The 17,828-nt window shown below is 44.0% G+C and overlaps 1 long non-coding RNA gene across 1 annotated transcript in view; it reads right to left on the bottom strand.

The window, feature by feature from the left end:
- Positions 1 to 5,161: 5,161 nt before the first annotated feature.
- The window catches only part of LOC109279171 (uncharacterized), a 56,952-nt gene continuing 44,285 nt past the window's right edge, over positions 5,162 to 17,828 (bottom strand). The window contains exon 5 of the long non-coding RNA XR_008421163.1: positions 5,162 to 6,277. This is a non-coding gene — a long non-coding RNA (uncharacterized LOC109279171). The remainder of the gene's footprint in view (positions 6,278 to 17,828) is intronic.

Consider the following 17,828-nt stretch of genomic DNA (forward strand, 5'->3'; position numbering starts at 1 on the left):
GAAAACACTGGAGTTCCTTCCTGCTTTCCTGGTTAGACTCCAACTGATACAGGAGATAATGGGCCTCTTCTCTCGGCCCAGTCAATATTATAACTCTTTGGCTTCCGTGCTCATCAAGGAGCTTGTCCTTTTCAAAGCCTGTTCATCTCACCAAAGCCCACAGCATCCCTGAGACATAGACAGGGCAGGGATCACCACTTTTATTTTACAAAAGAGGGAACACATCTAGAGATGCTAAAGTGATATGCCGAAGTTGCACAGCTAGTGAACTACAGAGCAAACCTAAGATCCAGGGGTCTCGTGGGCTGGTGTTAATTTCCTGTGGCATTCAGCCTCTTGTATCTCTCCCCAACCCATTCTTCGAGGGTCAAAATGCAGATTCATTTGGATCTCATTTGCACCTGATGAAGAGGGGCTGTAACTATGCAAATTGCACATCCAAAGGAGTTCAAGGGAGTCTGCGTTTCTATGTTGGTCTTTAGAAACATATTTTGCATTTAAGTCAACTAATCAGGCTTTGTCAGCATTCTGTAAATCCTAGAGCTGTGTTTTCCAAGGTCAGAATTGCATGAGGAGGAAGTGGGGAGAATGTCTGGTAAAAACTCAGATTCCTGGCCCTCACACCACCTATTGAAACAGAAAATCTTGGGGCGCCTGGGTGGCTCAGTCGGTTAAGCGTCCGACTTTGGCTCAGGTCATGGTCTCGCAGTCCGTGGGTTCGAGCCCCGCGTCGGGCTCTGTGCTGACAGCTCAGAGCCTGGAGCCTGTTTCAGATTCTGTGTCTCCCTCTTTCTCTGACCCTCCCCTGCTCATGCTCTGTCTCTGTCTCAAAAATAAATAAATGTTAAAAAAAAAAAAAAAGAAACAAAATCTGAGGAATGGCACTGGGAAAGTGTCGTCCTAACTAGCATTCCAGATGATTCTTATGAAAAAGAAATTTTGAGAGCCACTGTTCTATGAGATAGAAAACAGTTGTCATCGACCACAGAGAAGGAGAGGTTGGCAAGAAGATGAGAGGGCTGGTTTGGGGCCCACCGGATAAAGACTTCTGTCCCAATAAGATGTACCACTGATGACACCCTACTATGTGTCAGCCTTATTCTCAGACGGTGCATGTACATGTTTCCATTTACTCTTCACAAGAAACCCTATAAAAAGCAGCTATTATCATTCTCATTATAGACACAAGAAATCTAAGATTCAGATTGAATTCTTGCCACCAGCTCATCCAGCTGTCCTCCAAATTCCAATCAAGTTCTGCATGACTCCACCGTTGGGCTTTTGTTTGTCCCTGTCACCCTTCCCAGAAGGGAGCCCGCTTTGTCTCCAAATGATCACGGGGACAATTATATGCTATTCTGGTTCTGGGGGGGGCAGGGTGCACCCTAACCCTGTTCTCTGGAGGGTCTGGGTTTTCTTACTGCTTGCTCGCGAATGAGGTGCCAGTATGGCTGCAAAGGGGGGCAAGTGAATGGCATCCAATCCCCCTCCTAACCCACCCGGTGAGAGGAAGGGATCCTGACGGGTGAGACTCCCAGTGGTCTCTTCATTGTCCTTCTCAATTTTTCCTAGGGGCTCTTGGAAGGCCTCCCCTCCACTTGGTTCAGAAGTTTCTGCTTTTGCCCCAAACCAGTAGGAACCAATCAGAAAACCTGAAGCAGCAGATGTCTGCATTCATCCATCCAGGGAGGCTTACGGGGAAGCAGCCCAACTGTTGTTCTTATCACAAATGTTTAAAAACTTAATAACATGAATGGGCAAGTGTGCAAGCACGGGCTGCTTGACATCTGGACGGTCTTGCATCATCTGAGCTGCCTTTTCCTTTTGTCTGATACATTGCTTTACATGTCTGGTCACCATTCTGTTGACACTGCTCTTTGGATCAGCCAGGCTAACGAAACTGCCAGACAGACACTTGAGTGAGGTGGGGCAGGGGTGGGAGATTACCAGGTGATCATTTGAAGGGTGTACAGAAGGAAATGTCTAGTGCTCCCTCACATCCTCAGTGTTTTTCTTTTTCCCAACAGCTGTTGGATCCCACCCTGTGCCGTTTAATTACACGTGCATGTCTCAGTAGGCATTTATCACATATGTCAGGCTTCCCCCGCGAGCTTTAGAAAGCAAAGGCCTGGGTTCAAATTCCAAGTCAATCACTCACTAGCTGTGTCTCCTCAGACATGTTAAATAACTTCTCTGAGCCTCAGTCCACTCATCAGCAAAACAGAAGCAGTAAAGCATGTTAAACTTTCAGAACTGCTAGAGGAGAACATTTTTTTAAATTGTTTTTTAGTGTTTATTTATTTTTGAAAGAGAGAGATGGGGAGGGGCAGGGAGAAAGGGAGACACAGAATCCAAAGCAGGTTCCAGGCTCTCGGCTGTCAGCACAGAGCCCAACACAGGGCTCGAACTCACCGCGAGATCATGATCTGAGCCAAAGTTGGATGATTAACTGGCTGAGCCACCCAGGAGCCCCCAGAGAAGAACGTTTTAAAAATTTTTATATAAATCAGTTATCACAGCACCTAGCTCAGTAAACGCTTCTTGAGGGCCCTCTGCGTGCCAGATACTATTTAAGGACCCGGAGATAATTATAGTGGACAAAAAACATAGTCCCTTCTCCCATAAGGTTTATAAGATAGTGGTAGAGACAGACGATAAACACATACATTTACAACATGCTGTCAGGAAAAAGTGCCGTGGAGCAAACTAAAGCAGGGTGAGGGGATAGAGAATGGCAGAGGGGAGAGCAAATGCTGTTACTGATAAGGTGGTCAGAGGAGATCTCTCTGCAGAAGTGACCTTGGATAAGAGGTGTGAATGAGGTGAGGGAATAATAAAACAGATGGATATCTGGGGCAAGAGCATTTCAGACAGAAGGAAGATCAAGGGCAAGGGGTCTGAGGCTGGCTCATGTTTTTTCATTCAGAGAATAGCACAGAGGCCGCTGTGGCTTAGTAGTAGTTGAGGTTAGGAAAGGAGTCATAGGAAAAAGTAAGGGAGACATAGGTAAGCAGACGAGTAAATACGATGACATTCATTCATGTGCTCATAATATCTTCGTATCTTGAGTGAACTCCACTAGATACTGTGACAAATACAAAGATAAACCAGAAGGAGAATTTCTCTTTGATGAACCTTGAACCATCAGTCTGGTAAGGATAAAAATATATAAATAATTAGATAAGAAAATAATAGATGTCACAAATGAAATGTGGCTCTCATAGCTACTCCCACTACCAGAAACTTGGAAAGATTAATAAAAGACACATATTTACATAAGGACTCTAAAACAACTGTGCTTACCATGCTCAAAGAGATAAAAATTGAACTTAAAATATTTCAACAATCAACTGAAGTTAAATAATTATAAATTTGATACAAGAATCAAATAGACAGTCTAACATTTAAAAAATCCAATAATCAAAGTGAAAATTTCAACAGATGGGTTTAATAACAGATTCAACACAGAAAGAAAGAGAATTAGTGAACCGATAGACAGGTCAGAAGAAATTACCCAGAATAAAACAGAGAGAGACAAAATGATGGAAAATACAAAGATGAGCAGAATACAGTGAGCAGACTTAACATATTTTTGTCAGGGATACTAGAAGGGGAAGTTAGAAAAAGAACAGCAAAATAATCTCCCAAATACATGGAAGGAAGGAAATAAAAGAGATAAGGGCAAAAATTAATGAAACAAAAACAAAATAGACAGTATTAAAAGGGCAAAATTTGAATCTTGGAAATGACCAATAAAATTGATAAACCTCTGTTGAGACAGATCCAGACAAAAAAGGGAAAGATGCAAAAAATTAATGTCAGTGGTGAAACAATAGTCATTACAGATGTTGCAGACATTAGCAAGATAATAAGGGAATATTGTAAACTACTCTGTTGATAAGTTTGAAAATTTAGATGAAATAGACAAATCCTTTGGAAAACATGACTTACTGAAACCAACAAAAAAGAAATTTAAGAATCTGAATAACCCTATAGCTATTAAAATAATTACCTTTTTAATTAAAAATAAACTCATCCGGGCACCTGGGTGGCTCAGCGGTTGGGCGTCCGACTTTGGCTCTGGTCATGATCTCACTGTTGACGAGTTTGAGCCTCCCGTTGGACTCTGTGCTGACATCTTGAATCCTGGAGGCTGCTTTGGATTCTGTGTCTCCGTCTCTCTCTGCCCCTCCCCGCCTCACGCTCTCTCTCTCTCTCTCTCTCTCTCTCTCAAAAATGAATAAACATTTAAAAAATTTAAAAACATACAGAAATAAACCTCTCACAAATAAAATATCTTTGATGGCTTCAGGCAAATTTTAAAGATGTTTAAAGATATAATGCTAATCTTATACAAACTCTTCCAGAAAATAGAAAAAGTAAGAACACTCCCCATTTTATTGTGTGAGGCTAAAGTCATCTTCATATTGAAACCCAACAAGAACAGCATAGCAAAGAAAATTACAGGCCAATTTTACTCACGAACATGTAGAAAAATCCTAAACAGAATATTAACGAGTCAAAGCTAACAATATATAAAAAGGAAACACAACATGTTCGAATTTGGCTTATTCCAGGATGCTGGTGTAAATGTTGCTTTATCATGAGAAAATCAATGTAATTTGCCACCTGTTAAGATCAAAGGGGAGAAAATCATCTATTCATCTCAATACATACAGGAAAAAAAGCATTTGCTAAAATTCAATATCCATTTGTTATTCAAAATCTTAAAAACTAGAAAAAAGCAAACACTGAAGCAATCTGGTAAAGGATAGCTACAAAAGACCTATAACAACCAATACATTTAAAATCAAAACTTCGAAAATGTTCCCTTTGAGATTGTGGAGAGTACAAATATGGTTACTCTCACAACATCCACTCTGCAGTATTTTGGAGGTCCCCTACAGGCAAGGAAAGAAAATAAAAGAAAACGCGTAAGATCAAAAAGGAAGGAATGCAATTATCATTATCTGTGGATTACATTATTAACTACATAGAAAATCCATGGGAATCTGCAGATAGTTTTTAGAATTTAAGCAAGTTTCAGAAGGTTGCTAGATACAAGGTCAACACCAAAATATGAATTAAATTTTTATCTACCAACCACAAATTCTAAACTTTTTTTAATTGTGTTTTTAGTGTTTTATTTAGTTTTGAGAGAGAGAGAGAGAGAGAGACAGGTGCGAGTGGGGGAGAGGCAGATTGGCAGACACAGAATCTGAAACAGGCTTCAGGCTCTGAGCCTGACATGGGGCTCGAACTAGTGAACTGCGAGATCATTGCCTGAGCCGAAGTTGGATGGTTAAAACCAAATGAGCCACCCAGGTGCCCCTATCAACCACAGATTTTATAAAATGGAAAAAACTTTGAAAATAACATTTACGCTAGGATTTAAACATATCCAAATTTTAGGGGAAAATCTAACAAAAGGTGTATAAGACCTCTGTGCAAAACATTCTAAAACATTGGGGCACCAGGGTGGCTCAGTCCGTTAAGTGTCCAACTTCAGCTCAGGTCATGATCCTGTGGTCCATGATTTCAAGCCCTGCCTCTGGCTCTGTGCTGATAGCTCGGAGCCTGGACCCTGCTTCGGATTCTGTGTCTCCCCCTCTCTCTGCCCCTCCCACACTCACACTCTGTCTCTGTCTCTCAAAAATGAATAAATGTTTAAAAAAAATTTTTTTAAGCATTATAAAACATTATTGAAAGAAACTAAAGAAGACCTGGATTAAAGGAGAGAAATTCTGTTACTGAATTAGAACACTTGATATTTTCAGTGTCGATTCTCCCTTGATTAAGCTGTGAATTCAGGATCTTTTTCAGAACTTCACAAACACTTTCTACAATTTGTATGGAATTGCCAAGGTCTAAGACTAGCCAAGGCCTTCTTGAAGTCGAAACACAGCATCGGAGGCTTTCCTCTGTTAGGTATGGAGTCTCACTATAAAAATGATTAAGACCAGCGCTTTCAGTCAATGATATAGATGAAGGTAGGGATAACTCGTGTTTTCCAATATCTGGGTAGCCTCCCCTTCCAGGCATATGGCAGACAGCACTTCACAGCCCTTTGCTCATGAGTCTAACTCTTACTGAGAGAGTCACTGGCAAATGGGTTGTAAGAGGAAGTGAATGATGAGTGACGTTTCCTGGGGAGCCTGTGAAAACCTCATGGGCACTTTCCAGTCTCTCTTCTTGGGATAGAGAGTGTTCCCAATGACGCAGAGACTTCATTCATGAAGGACAGTTGCCCTGATGCATATTCTGTATCACCAGTGACCTGCCAGTAAAGAAAACAATAACTTTAGTATGTTAATCCATGACATGTTGGGGTTATTCGTTACCCAAAACAAAGCATAGCCCACCCTGTCTTGTCCAACATACAGACAGTCCGATGGAACACAAGAGTGCCCAGAAAGAGAGCCACCGTGTGTGGACCATTGATTTTTCAGCAAAAAGTGAAATTGCAGAGTAGTAGGGAAAGAATGGTCTCGATACATACCTGGATATCCATTTGGGGCGAAAAATAGAACGTGTCCCTACCTTATGCCATCCACAGAAGTCAATTCTAGGTAGATTGCTAACTTTATCTGAAAGGCAACAACTGTATAAAACTACAAATTATTAACATTTAGAAGAAAATATAGGAGAAATTTTCATAACGCAGGAAAAGGTTTTCTAAGTAAGAAATAAGAAATGTTAAATATAAAGGAAAAGAGAGGTACTTTGTATTCTATTAAATTTCATAGGAAAAAAAGTTTCATTAAGAAAGAAAATGGCAGAAGGGAATACCTAAATTTTAATAATCACTATCCCTGGGTAATTACATTATAGGCTGAATTTATTTCCTTAATTTTGCTTATCTCTTTTTGCAAATATTTTGTGATGAATGTGGATCTCTTTTGTAATAAGAAGGAAAAAACAGTAAGAAGTTACTCACTATTGTTTGTCTTTATGATCTAGAAGAGAAAACCCAAAAGTTGAGGATGTAAAATAAGAATTTTCCAGACATTTCTCTCACTTGTTTGTTAACTCAAAACTCAAAGGAAACCCAAAGGAAAAGAATCCTAATGGTAACATTTCAGGCAATGTGGTGGGTGGATGGAGGTGAGATATGATGGTCTTTGCGGCCGTCCTCACGGCTCCTTTCTATTTAGCTACTAGAACATCATCAAGACAGACTGACACGACTTTTTTAAAGCCTTCCTGTTGTAGATTCATAGTCCCTAGTGTTGGAGTGAGGTGCCCTTGGGAGGTCTCCTCCCTGGCTCCCTCTTCCATTTCTGGTCTTCTTCCACGGGTAGGAAATATACTTTGGCCTGAATGTATTTCCTGGAGTTTATCAGACCTGGAGACGCAAGGCCACTGGCCCCGCCCCGGGTGGCTGTTCATCTTGCCAGTGATGGATATTGGAGCCTCCCCCTTCCTTTGGTGGTGCAACTCCAGATCCTTTGTAAAATCTTTATTGGATACAAGTTTGACTCCGAGCAGCCTGAATATAAAGACCTTTTAAGATCTAAAGTGCTTATAAGGGTACTCATTTTTATTCTTGCTTTTACAGTTTTATTGGCTCTTATTTATTCATTGAACATTTATTGGGCACAGGTTGTAAACTCCTCATAGACCATAGCTCCTACAGCCCTGAGAATTCACTACCTGAATGCTGGATTCTGGCAAACCACGGAATGGGAATGTGGAGGATGAGGGTCATCCCCAAGACAAATGAGCCATCAGCAGGCAGAAATGGAGAGGCCCTCTGGATAAACGGGGTTTCGGTGGGTTCAGAGATTCTAAAGTCCCCAGCAGTGGTCACAAAGGATCTGGAATGAGGGTGGGCAGCTCGCTGGAAGGGCATTAACAGTAACCACCTTCATCATCATCATTAGTATTTACTGAACACTTACGATGTTGCACAAAATACACCAGGCAGTTCACATACATCATCTCATTGACTATCACTGTAACCCTGGGACGTATGCAATATTGCCCCCATTTAGAAAATGAGGAAACCAGGGGCGCCTGGGTGGCTCAGTCGGTTAAGCGTCCGACTTCGGCTCAGGTCATGATCTCACGGTCTGTGAGTTCGAGCCCCGCGTTGGGCTCTGTGCTGACAGCTCAGAGCCTGGAGCCTGCTTCAGATTCTGTGTCTCCCTCTCTCTGACCCTCTCCCATTCATGCTCTGTCTCTCTCTGTCTCAAAAATAAATAAACATTAAAAAAAATTAAAAAAAAAATGAGGAAACTGAGACTCAAAGAGGTTAGGTAATTTGCCCAAGGTCCCATGGTTATTGAGCCGGGGAATCTAAATCTGTCAGGCTGGAAATCCTCGTCCCTTTTTCTATAACAGTAACTGCAGCTCCGGGATAACTGGTTGTTATCCCACAACTTAATAAAGCATTTCAATTTCGTGCCCTTTTGAGAGAACACGCAAACCTGGATTTCTGAAGGCTGTCTGTATCTGGCATCAGTCTGTTGAGGAGAACTTCCTGTATTTGAGATATTGTCCCTGGTAAGGTGGGGACAAAGTGGTCCTTGGGGCAACACGCCGCCAGGAGTCCCAGGTGAGGTGATGCATACTAAATGCCACACTCTGAGCCTAGCACGGAGGAGGACGGTCACTAGAGCAGCCTCCGGTATCATGTGGCTGTTCCTCAGGCACCACACTGCCGACTATCCCTGCCTTCACAGGTAGTGGGAACACCTCCAAACAAACACAGATTCTCGTGGTTTCTTGGATTCTGGTGCCAACAGCCTCCTTTGGGAGCATCTCTCCTCATGTCGTGCGTTCGCGTTCTGAGTGTCCTGCAGATGTGACACTGATATCACCAAGTCTCTAGGCCCTAAGCTGGCTTGCTACCACTGAGCCTTCATGTCACAACAGGAACATGATGAGACAGTGACTGGTACTCCAGAAACTCCGGTAAGTTTCTGTATCAGATCCTAAAAATGGGGGACAGCGTCCTGAAGCACAATGTGGAAGCTAAAAGACCAAAACTTGACTTAGGGAAATTAGGGTGTGACTATTGGCTCTGCTCCTTCCGGCTGTGTGACTTTAAGCTAGTTACTCAACCTTTCTGAACCTGTATAATAAATAGATAGCAGGGGTGCCTGCCTGGGTGGCTCAGTCGGTTAAGCATCTGACTTCAGCTCAGGTCACGATCTCGCGGCCTGTGAGTTCGAGCCCCTCGTCGGGCTCTGCGCTGACCGCTCAGAGCCTGGAGCCTGCTTCCCATTCTGTGTCTCCCTCTCTCTGCCCCTCCCCCACTCTCGCCTTCTCTCAAAAGTACATAAACATTAAAAAAAAATTTAAATAGATAGCGATAGCTGCCTCACAGATTTGCTGACATTACTATAGGATAGATGCAATGATGCTAAGTGCTTAGCACAGGGCCCAGTCCATAGGAACCGCTGAATAAAAGTTCGCTATTATTACGTTATTGTTAAACGCAAATAAACAAATGGACCCTACTATGAGATCTGTTCTACGGGTTAATAAGCAGTTGCTTTAAATGAGTTGTCTCCCCCACTGGATTGGTGTGCCGTTTGAGGTCTTTGAGCAAATCACCCCAATTCTTCCGGTGCAGTAGGTCCTGATGTGCACGGTGCAAGGGCTCGGCGGGCGGGAGGCTCGCAGGCTTAATTAACTTCTAGATGCGCTAGCTGCACACTCAAGATGAGACAGTTGGCAAGTCTATTTGAAATGTGTAAGGACATGGGGCACCTGGGTGGCTCAGTCGGTTAAGCGGCCGACTTCGGCTCAGGTCATGATCTCACGGTCCGTGAGTTCGAGCCCCGCGTCGGGCTCTGTGCTGACAGCTCAGAGCCTGGAGCCTGTTTCAGATTCTGTGTCTCCCTCTCTCTGCCCCTCCCCCGTTCATGCTCTGTCTCTCTCTGTCTCAAAAATGAATAAATGTTAAAAAAAAAAAATGAAATGTGTAAGGACAAAGTAATTTGGCTGGGAGGTAGCATTAGGAGACCTGACCCGCTCTGGGCCTCAGCTTCCCCCTCTGCATGAGAAGGAGGCTGGGCTTCATGCTGCCCTCGTGCATCTCCGACCTTCATGAGCAAAGCAGTCTGATTCTGGGAGGACCGTCCTAGCCCCTGGTGGGAGCATCTGGCAATGCCTACTCCTGCGGAGCCCGGAAAAGTTGGCGTCCGGTGCGCTTCTCCGGGCAGAGTTTTGCAGGGCTCACGCGGGCCCAGAGCTCGTGCCTACCGTCCACCGCCCCCTAACCTCCCTAGGACCCAGCGGTTCCAACGTCCCCCAGCCCCCGCCTCTTGCCCTCCCCCCGCCGCCCCCACCCCTTGTGCAATCACAGAATGCAAAACTCTAGCCTGAGTTCCCGCTCCCAGCAGAGAGGAGGAATCACTAAACAGAGGCCCTGTCTGTTTCCAGCATAAACTGCCTGAGGTGTTCAGAAGGAAAGTTCCTTCTTTCCTCCCCAGCTTTGGAGAATCATTCTTATATTTAAAAAAGAGAGAGAGAGAGAGAGAGAGAAAATCATTCTTTCGCACTTTCACGGGAGAAAAAAAACTGGCTACGAAACTCGGCTTTTTTCCCAGAATGAAAACTTGCTTGGGGGTTAAGGAAACATCGCCACCTAGTGGAATGATGCTGAAATAAGTAGACTGAGTCTCCAAAAAAGTAAAGTCAGAGTCCCAAAGAGAAAAGAGCTAGAAGGGATCCAATTCCTTTCCTTCGACTAATGGAAATGTTGTAGAGAGACGGTTTGTGAATGTTACGGCTAGAACCCAGATCTCCTGACCCTTTATGTGATTCAGCCCTCACCCTCCCTACACCCCCTCCACCAGGCTTAGGCTCACCCCACACTTTAGCTTAAACTGACTCCATAATTGAGGCCAGCACAGACAGGATCACCTTCACCCTGCATGCTGCCTCTTGCTTTTTATTGATTTCACAGATTTCAGAAGAGGAAGACCAGAGGCACTTTCAACCGGCAATCGGCATAGAAAGGAGGCAGATTGGACACCAGAGGTAAGAGCATGGACAGATAGATGAGAGAGCTGAGAATTCTTTACATTTCCAACTCAGGAGTCGGTGATGGCAACAGGGCATGACTAGTAAGCCCATCTTCTCTCTCTGAGCCCACAAGAAATATATGACATAATAGTGGAGAGTGCTTCCATGTCTAATTGGAAAACTTGCGTGCTGAAGAAGGCCAGCTCCGGTGACCTGAGTATGGAAATCCTGTATTTATGCAAAGGGTGAGAATCTATTATTGTGTAATTTGAGCTATTTTCTTATAGGCACAGCCACTTCTGCCTCGTATTTGTATATAACTTTGCAGTTTACTACAGGCTTCAATCTATTTAAAATTACTTAATCTTGGGGCGCCTGGGTGGCTCAGGCAGTTGAGCGTCCAACTTCGGCTCAGGTCATAATCTAGCAGTTTGTGGGTTCCACCTCCACATCAGGCTCTGTACTGACAGCTCAGAGCCTGGAGCCTGCTTCAGATTCTGTCTCTCTCTCTCTCTCTCTCTCTCTCTCTCTCTGCCTCTCCCCTGCTGTGCTCTCTCTCTCTCTCTTTCTCTCAAAAATAAATACATATTTTAAAACAATAAAATAAAAAAATAAAATTATTCAATCTTTACAAACACCTTTTGGGGGAATAGTCGTTACCAATGAGGAAACAGAGGCTCTGAGAAGTTAAGCAATTTTCCTGAGGTCACACAGCTACCAGTCAGCAGAGACTTGGAAGGAGAAAACGATATTTAACCCAGTGTGGGCCAGGCAAGGTACAAAGTGCTCCCAACACAGCTCTCCGTGGCTTCTCTACTTAGGGAGTAGCAAGACGGCATTCACCCACTCCTTGTTCTTCCAGCCTGACAACTTCAGAAGCACCCAGTCTTTTCGTGGCTACCACATCCTATTGTTATTTGCTCCACTGTAGAACACACTGGAAAGCCATATGACGTGCCTTTTAATTTAAAATTGACTTCAAGAGAAAAATAAATCAATAAAATTGACTTAGAGGAATTTTGCCAGGTGTCACCATCTCTGAGAAAGTGGGGTGAAGCAGAGCTCCTCGCTATAGCTCAGGCCACCAGCCTGGGTCCAGGGGACTGTCAGAAGGACTTTTTATCTCCCCACCCCCTAGGCCATTTCCAGGTAACCCTTGGGTAAATGCCCTGACAAAGAGGATTCTTCGTGCCTTCTCATTTTAGAAATACAGGCTCTCCTTTGCTGGGTGCTCACCTCTGAACATCAAGACCCAAAGCCCCATCCTCAGACCCGTTCTCTTCTGTATCGAATCTCCCTCGACACTTGGGTTAGTTAACCTAGCCTCGTGCCTTTAAATGATTCCTTGACTTATACCAACAGCACCGTCCTCTCCCTCTGCATTCCAGATTCATACATGCAGCCATCGACTCAACATCTACACCTCATCCACTAAGCCATCAAAACTATCATGCCCACCCCCAAACTCCTGGTTCTCCCTAACCCCCACCCCGCCCTCCCTATGCCTTGCACCTCAGTAAATGGAAGTCCTATGCATCCACTTCCTCAGGCCAAAACCTTTGGAGTCTTTCCAGGATTCTTCTGCTTCTCTCACAGCCCATGACCCATCTGTCCTCACCGCATGTCCAGAATTTGTGGATTCGCACCACCTCCTTGTGACCCAACCACCTGTACCTGGACTTTGCAGCAGCCTCTTACCTGGGCTTTCTGAAAAGCAATCAACTCAGAGTTGCCATGTTGACATACAAGTCAGAATGTAGCACCCCCTGCTCAAAACCTTCCAAGAGATTCTTATCTCGCCCCCATGGTCGCTCCACAATCTCGCTCCTCACCTGACCTCTCATCCTGGTCTTTTGCTGCTACCTTCTGCCATGTTTCTGTCCCACCCCACTAGAAATGTCAGCGACCTAGAACAGGGGCTTCATTTTATTCCCTGGCTGTAGTCCAGGGCCTAGACAAGCCCTGAAACATGGAAGATACTCAATAAATATGTGTTGACACACAAATGCCTTTTTCCTCCATCTGGTTTGTTTGTTAATGCCATCATTCCAGAGTTCATTCTCAGATGAACTGAGTTTGTTCATCAAGTGAAATAATAGATTGGCTACACTCTGGATATAGGAGCCCAGAGCAAAAATCAGAAGCATTCTGTGGGAATCCACTAGCTATAAGGAATTTACAATAAAGATTATTGTATCACTTGTGATCTATAAATTACATTTGCACATTCTTTAGGTCAATAAATATTTACCAGCTTGCCACTGAACTTCATGTGTACTTTCTTCGTGTTCTTCAAACTATTTCATTAAGGCCTGGGCCAGGTAACACGGAGTTTTACAACCTTTGAAAATAAATCATGTTCCATAAACAATACTTTTTTTTTTTTCACTCAGCCCTGCCCCATCCATATGGCAGCTAGGAGAGGGTCCCCAAAGGGCACAATCTGAATTCTCAAGGCATCTGCTAGAGACTTCCTAGTCTAGGAGCTTAGATCCATGGGTTTCTGCCTCCCTTTTGAAACTGAACTCCAGAGTTTCCATTGGAAACACACACAGTTGACCCATGAACAACAATGGGGGTTAGGGGCGCTGACCTCCTGCACAGTCAAAAATTCACATATAACTTTGACTCCCCCCAAAACATTACTAAAAGCCTACTATTGACCAGAAGCCATAATAACATAAACAGCTGATGAACACAGATTTTCTAGTTTATATGCATTACATACTGTATTTTTTTTTTTTAGTTTATTTATTTATTTGGAGAGGGAGAGAGAGAGAGAGTGGGAGGGACAGAGAGAGAAGGAGAGAGACAATCCCAAGCAGGCTCTGCACTGTCAGCATGGAGCCCTATGTGGGTCTCAATCCCACGATCATGACCTGAGCTGAAATCAAGAGCTGGGCATTTAACCGACTGAGTCACCCAGGCATCCTTTATATACTTTATTCTTATATTAAAGCAAGCTAGAGACAAGAAAATATTAAGATTATTAAGAAGAGAAATACATTCACAGTGCTTTACTGTATTTATCGGGAAAAAAATCCACATATAAGCGGACCCATGCAGTTCAAACTCCTATTTTTCAAAGGTTAGCTGTACTCTTAAGTTCCTACACACTTTGCCTGGGAGGTGAATTCTATTTTCAAGCTTAAATTAGGTATGTGTTCTAAAGATGGTTTTTATGTATGGAAACTAAGAATGTTGCAGGGAATTTAGGTCATATGGTTGGTTAAATTCTCAAACTTCACACCTACTGGTCCTGTGACCAAGAAGTTCATTAATGAGGTTTTTAAGCATTGATCAATAAATCCATGAAGATCAATTATTTAGGAGGATAGTGAGACTTAAAACATAATAAAATAATTTCAAAATATGTCACCATTGTTTCTGAGAAACACAATTTCTGGCCAGGATTGAGAATCAGGGTAAGGCCAAGAGTAATGGTATTTTAAGTCTGTTTAGGAGGATGTATGGTTCCAGGACCACAAAGATATTGCTGGGTGTAGTGTAGTCAAAGAGTCAAAAAGTGTAGTGCTGGGATTGTGATCCTAAGAGCTGTGTGAGATTCTAGAGTTTCTACAACTCCCTCATGTTTAGTATTGTTTGAGGACCCTGTTTACATTCCTATAGCCTTTATTAGGATGTGCACGCCCTTAAAAGCAGTGACTGTTTTCTTCTTCTATCCCAGATGACGGACATATTACACAGCCTAATTTAGGAGCTCTATCATTGCACAAGGAAGAGATTCTTCACGACTATTCGGTTATAACTTGGCATCCCCAACCAGTGCCCGGGGAGAGAAACTGCGTGTGTACCCTCTCACCCTTGCACAGAATAAGAAGCGGTTCTCATGTATCAGAAAGAGTGCTGGCCTTTCCACCACAAGGGCCGGGTTTAGCTCCCGACTCTGCTTCATGTGACCTTGAACAAGCCTCTTGCCACAGACGTCCTGGGTCCCTCCCTTGTCCTCATCTCCACCGGCACCCCCTTTAATGCAAGCAGCTGTCAGCACGGTTGTGACATCCGGAGCAGCCTTTCCTTGGCTCTCCCTGTGTCCACTCTTGTCTCCTCCAATGTAGTGTCCCCATAACAACCACAAGGAGTTTTTATAGAATAAATCTCATCATTTCATGCCCGTTGATCAAAACTCTTCATTGCCTCCCTTTGTCCTCAGAGAGAGTGTTCAGGTCCCTCAGAGAGAGTGTTCAGGTCCCAGCACACAAACCCTTCACCATCTGCTCTTTGACGTGTCCCCACTGAGCTTTATGCCACATCATTCCGCTCAGTTCTGGTCACACTGGCCTATTAGTTCCTCACTTCTGCAAACCCCTTCCCACCCCTGAGGCTTAGCTCCTGCTCTTCCCTCCCTCTCTCCCTTCCTGACATCTCATTTCATTTGGCCAACTCTCACTAATCTTACAGACCTACTATGCTGCCTCCAGAAAACAGCCTCCAATTCCCCAGATTAGGGGACATGGCACTTCATACTTCTGTCTCATGGCACTTGTCTCGAATGTATTTAATAAACTATTTGTAAAATTATTTGCTTGATGTCTGTCTCCTTTGGCTCACCTAGACTCTCCGAGAGGCCAGAGACGTGTGGGCCTGCCCCTCACAGTATCCTCCTCACCCAGCACATAGTAGGTTCTCAGTAAATGTGGTGAATGACTAGCTGGAGAAGCTTTATTCTCTGAAACTGTTCCCTCACTTAGAATTGGCAATAATGCCCACTTCGCAGGATTGCCATGAAGACTAAATGTTAAAGCTCTATCATGGTGTCCTGTATATGGTAGGCATTTAATAAACGTTTGTTAAGTGACTATCAGCACGACAGCTTCTAAAATGGCACCTCTTTAAATGGGCCTCATATGAAGACTAGCCTAGTAATTAGCACTTGTGAAGGTTTCTTTATTAGGTGATTAATACAACTGAAACCTTGGGTGTTGAGGCTAAGGTATTATTAAGACAGGTGCTGTTGATTGGCACTTACTGGGCATGGGCAGTGGCCTTGTGCCAAACGAGGACACTCAACACTGTTGTCCTGGGGGATGGGTGCACGGCGAGCTGGGGACATAGAAGGGGGACTATCTACAGTGCAAGGGGAATCGTGGTGTAACAATAAAGGCTTCTGGGCTGGTGACTTCAAAATTCAGTCCAGAATTCAAAAAACTTATCTTTCACTCTTTCTTAGGAAGTTCGTAGGTGGTGAATTAGATCCAACGAAGGGAATAAACTCAAGAGACAGAAAAACATGGGATCCAGGACACAACTGATCGAACACAGGAACAGTGAGACCAGAATTCCTGGGATGATGGAGGCAAGGTCAGAAATCCCAGGAAGACAGTGGAGCAGCCGGTAGGAATGACCACCAAGTGGAGGGTTCTGGGAGAGACGTCTACAGGGAAAAAGGTGGAACTGGTAGGCTACCCAAAGAGATAATCTTATTGAGAGGGAAAAAAAAGTCTTACTGAGATTTGGAGAAAGGAGTTGAGAGAAAAATTAGTGACAGGTACTTGGAAGATCAAGCAAAGGAAAAATGTAATTGTGAATGCTGGGGGAGGTGGAGGGCGGGGGTAGAGGATGAGGACTGGTGAAAGAAATAATATCTCCTCCTAGTACATTAAGTGGCTCAGCTGTGAACATTCTGTGTAGTTATCGCATAAATAGTGACTCTTGACTACTCAACATGGTGATATTACTCCCTCGCAGATGGGCAGGACTGTGAATACAGATGGGGAAAGTGGGCACAGCGAGAGGAAGGCGCCGTAAGTGATTGATCCAAGTCCTCATTTTGAATGACAATAAACTCAATCAATCAATAAGAAAAGTCATCTAAACATGTTGGGAACAATGGAGATAAGGACCAGAAGCAGCACCCGAAAAAACTGGAGTGCTGAGCTAGGAAGGACTATGGTTGGCCGTTATAACCCTGGGGCACTATTTGAATGTTTAAGCTATAAATGTGTATTTGTTTGATTAAAAAACAAATAAAAATGAATTTTAAAGAAACAAAGGGGAAATGTGGCCAAGTGTTTGAATGATTTATTTTTGCTTTTCTGTATTTCTCAATTAAAAGTAAGTCCACCTTTATATTTTATACAGGAGGAAAATGAAATCAACTCCTCGAAAAAGAACATCAGGTTTGAACACAAAGAGAAACTGGAAAGTGGGTCTTGGAGGGAACTTGTAGAAGGGGAAAGGGGAGTTCCATGGTGATGGATTAAGTGATGAGGGATAGGTTTGGCCCAGAAGAGCAGCTTGCTTTCTCTCACGTCCCTGCCCACCAGTACCCCACCCCTGAATCGCATCCGGGTCCCCCAAATTACAGGCCCCCCGGCGCTCTCTGCACCACCCCCTCACTGTGTTCCAGCACCGAGTCAATGGGCAATGGGTGTGCGTTTCCATGATTTCTGACCTGTTACACTCAACAGGAGTCATGGTGCACTGTGCCCACCGTGATTCACCTTTACAGCATTCAGCACAGGGCGCAGAGAGCTCTTAGGCCCTAAGAGCACTTCACGAAGATTCAGAGGACAAGGCCAGGTGGCAAAACTGCAATGGCGAGCACACAGGCCGAGGGGTCTCCTAGACCTGGTTTGAATCCTAGTTCCACACCTCCAGGCTGCTGGCTGCAGGGCCCTGGGCAAGTCACTTCCCTCCCTGGGTTTACTCATCTGGGAAAGAAGAGAGGAAAAGAGCCTCCTTCACAGGGTTGTGGTAAACATTCATGGAGACAGTGCGGAGAGGCTGGTATATTATAAATGTCCAGTAAATGCCACTCGTTTTTATCTGGGCTCATTCGGGGTGCGAATACAGGGAAGTCACCAAAACTGTCTAGTCTTGGCATTCAT

This window comes from Panthera pardus, unplaced genomic scaffold (genome assembly GCF_024362965.1).
Source record: "Panthera pardus isolate Hobbes unplaced genomic scaffold, ASM2436296v1 HiC_scaffold_12, whole genome shotgun sequence".
Classification (NCBI taxonomy): Eukaryota; Metazoa; Chordata; class Mammalia; order Carnivora; family Felidae; genus Panthera; species Panthera pardus.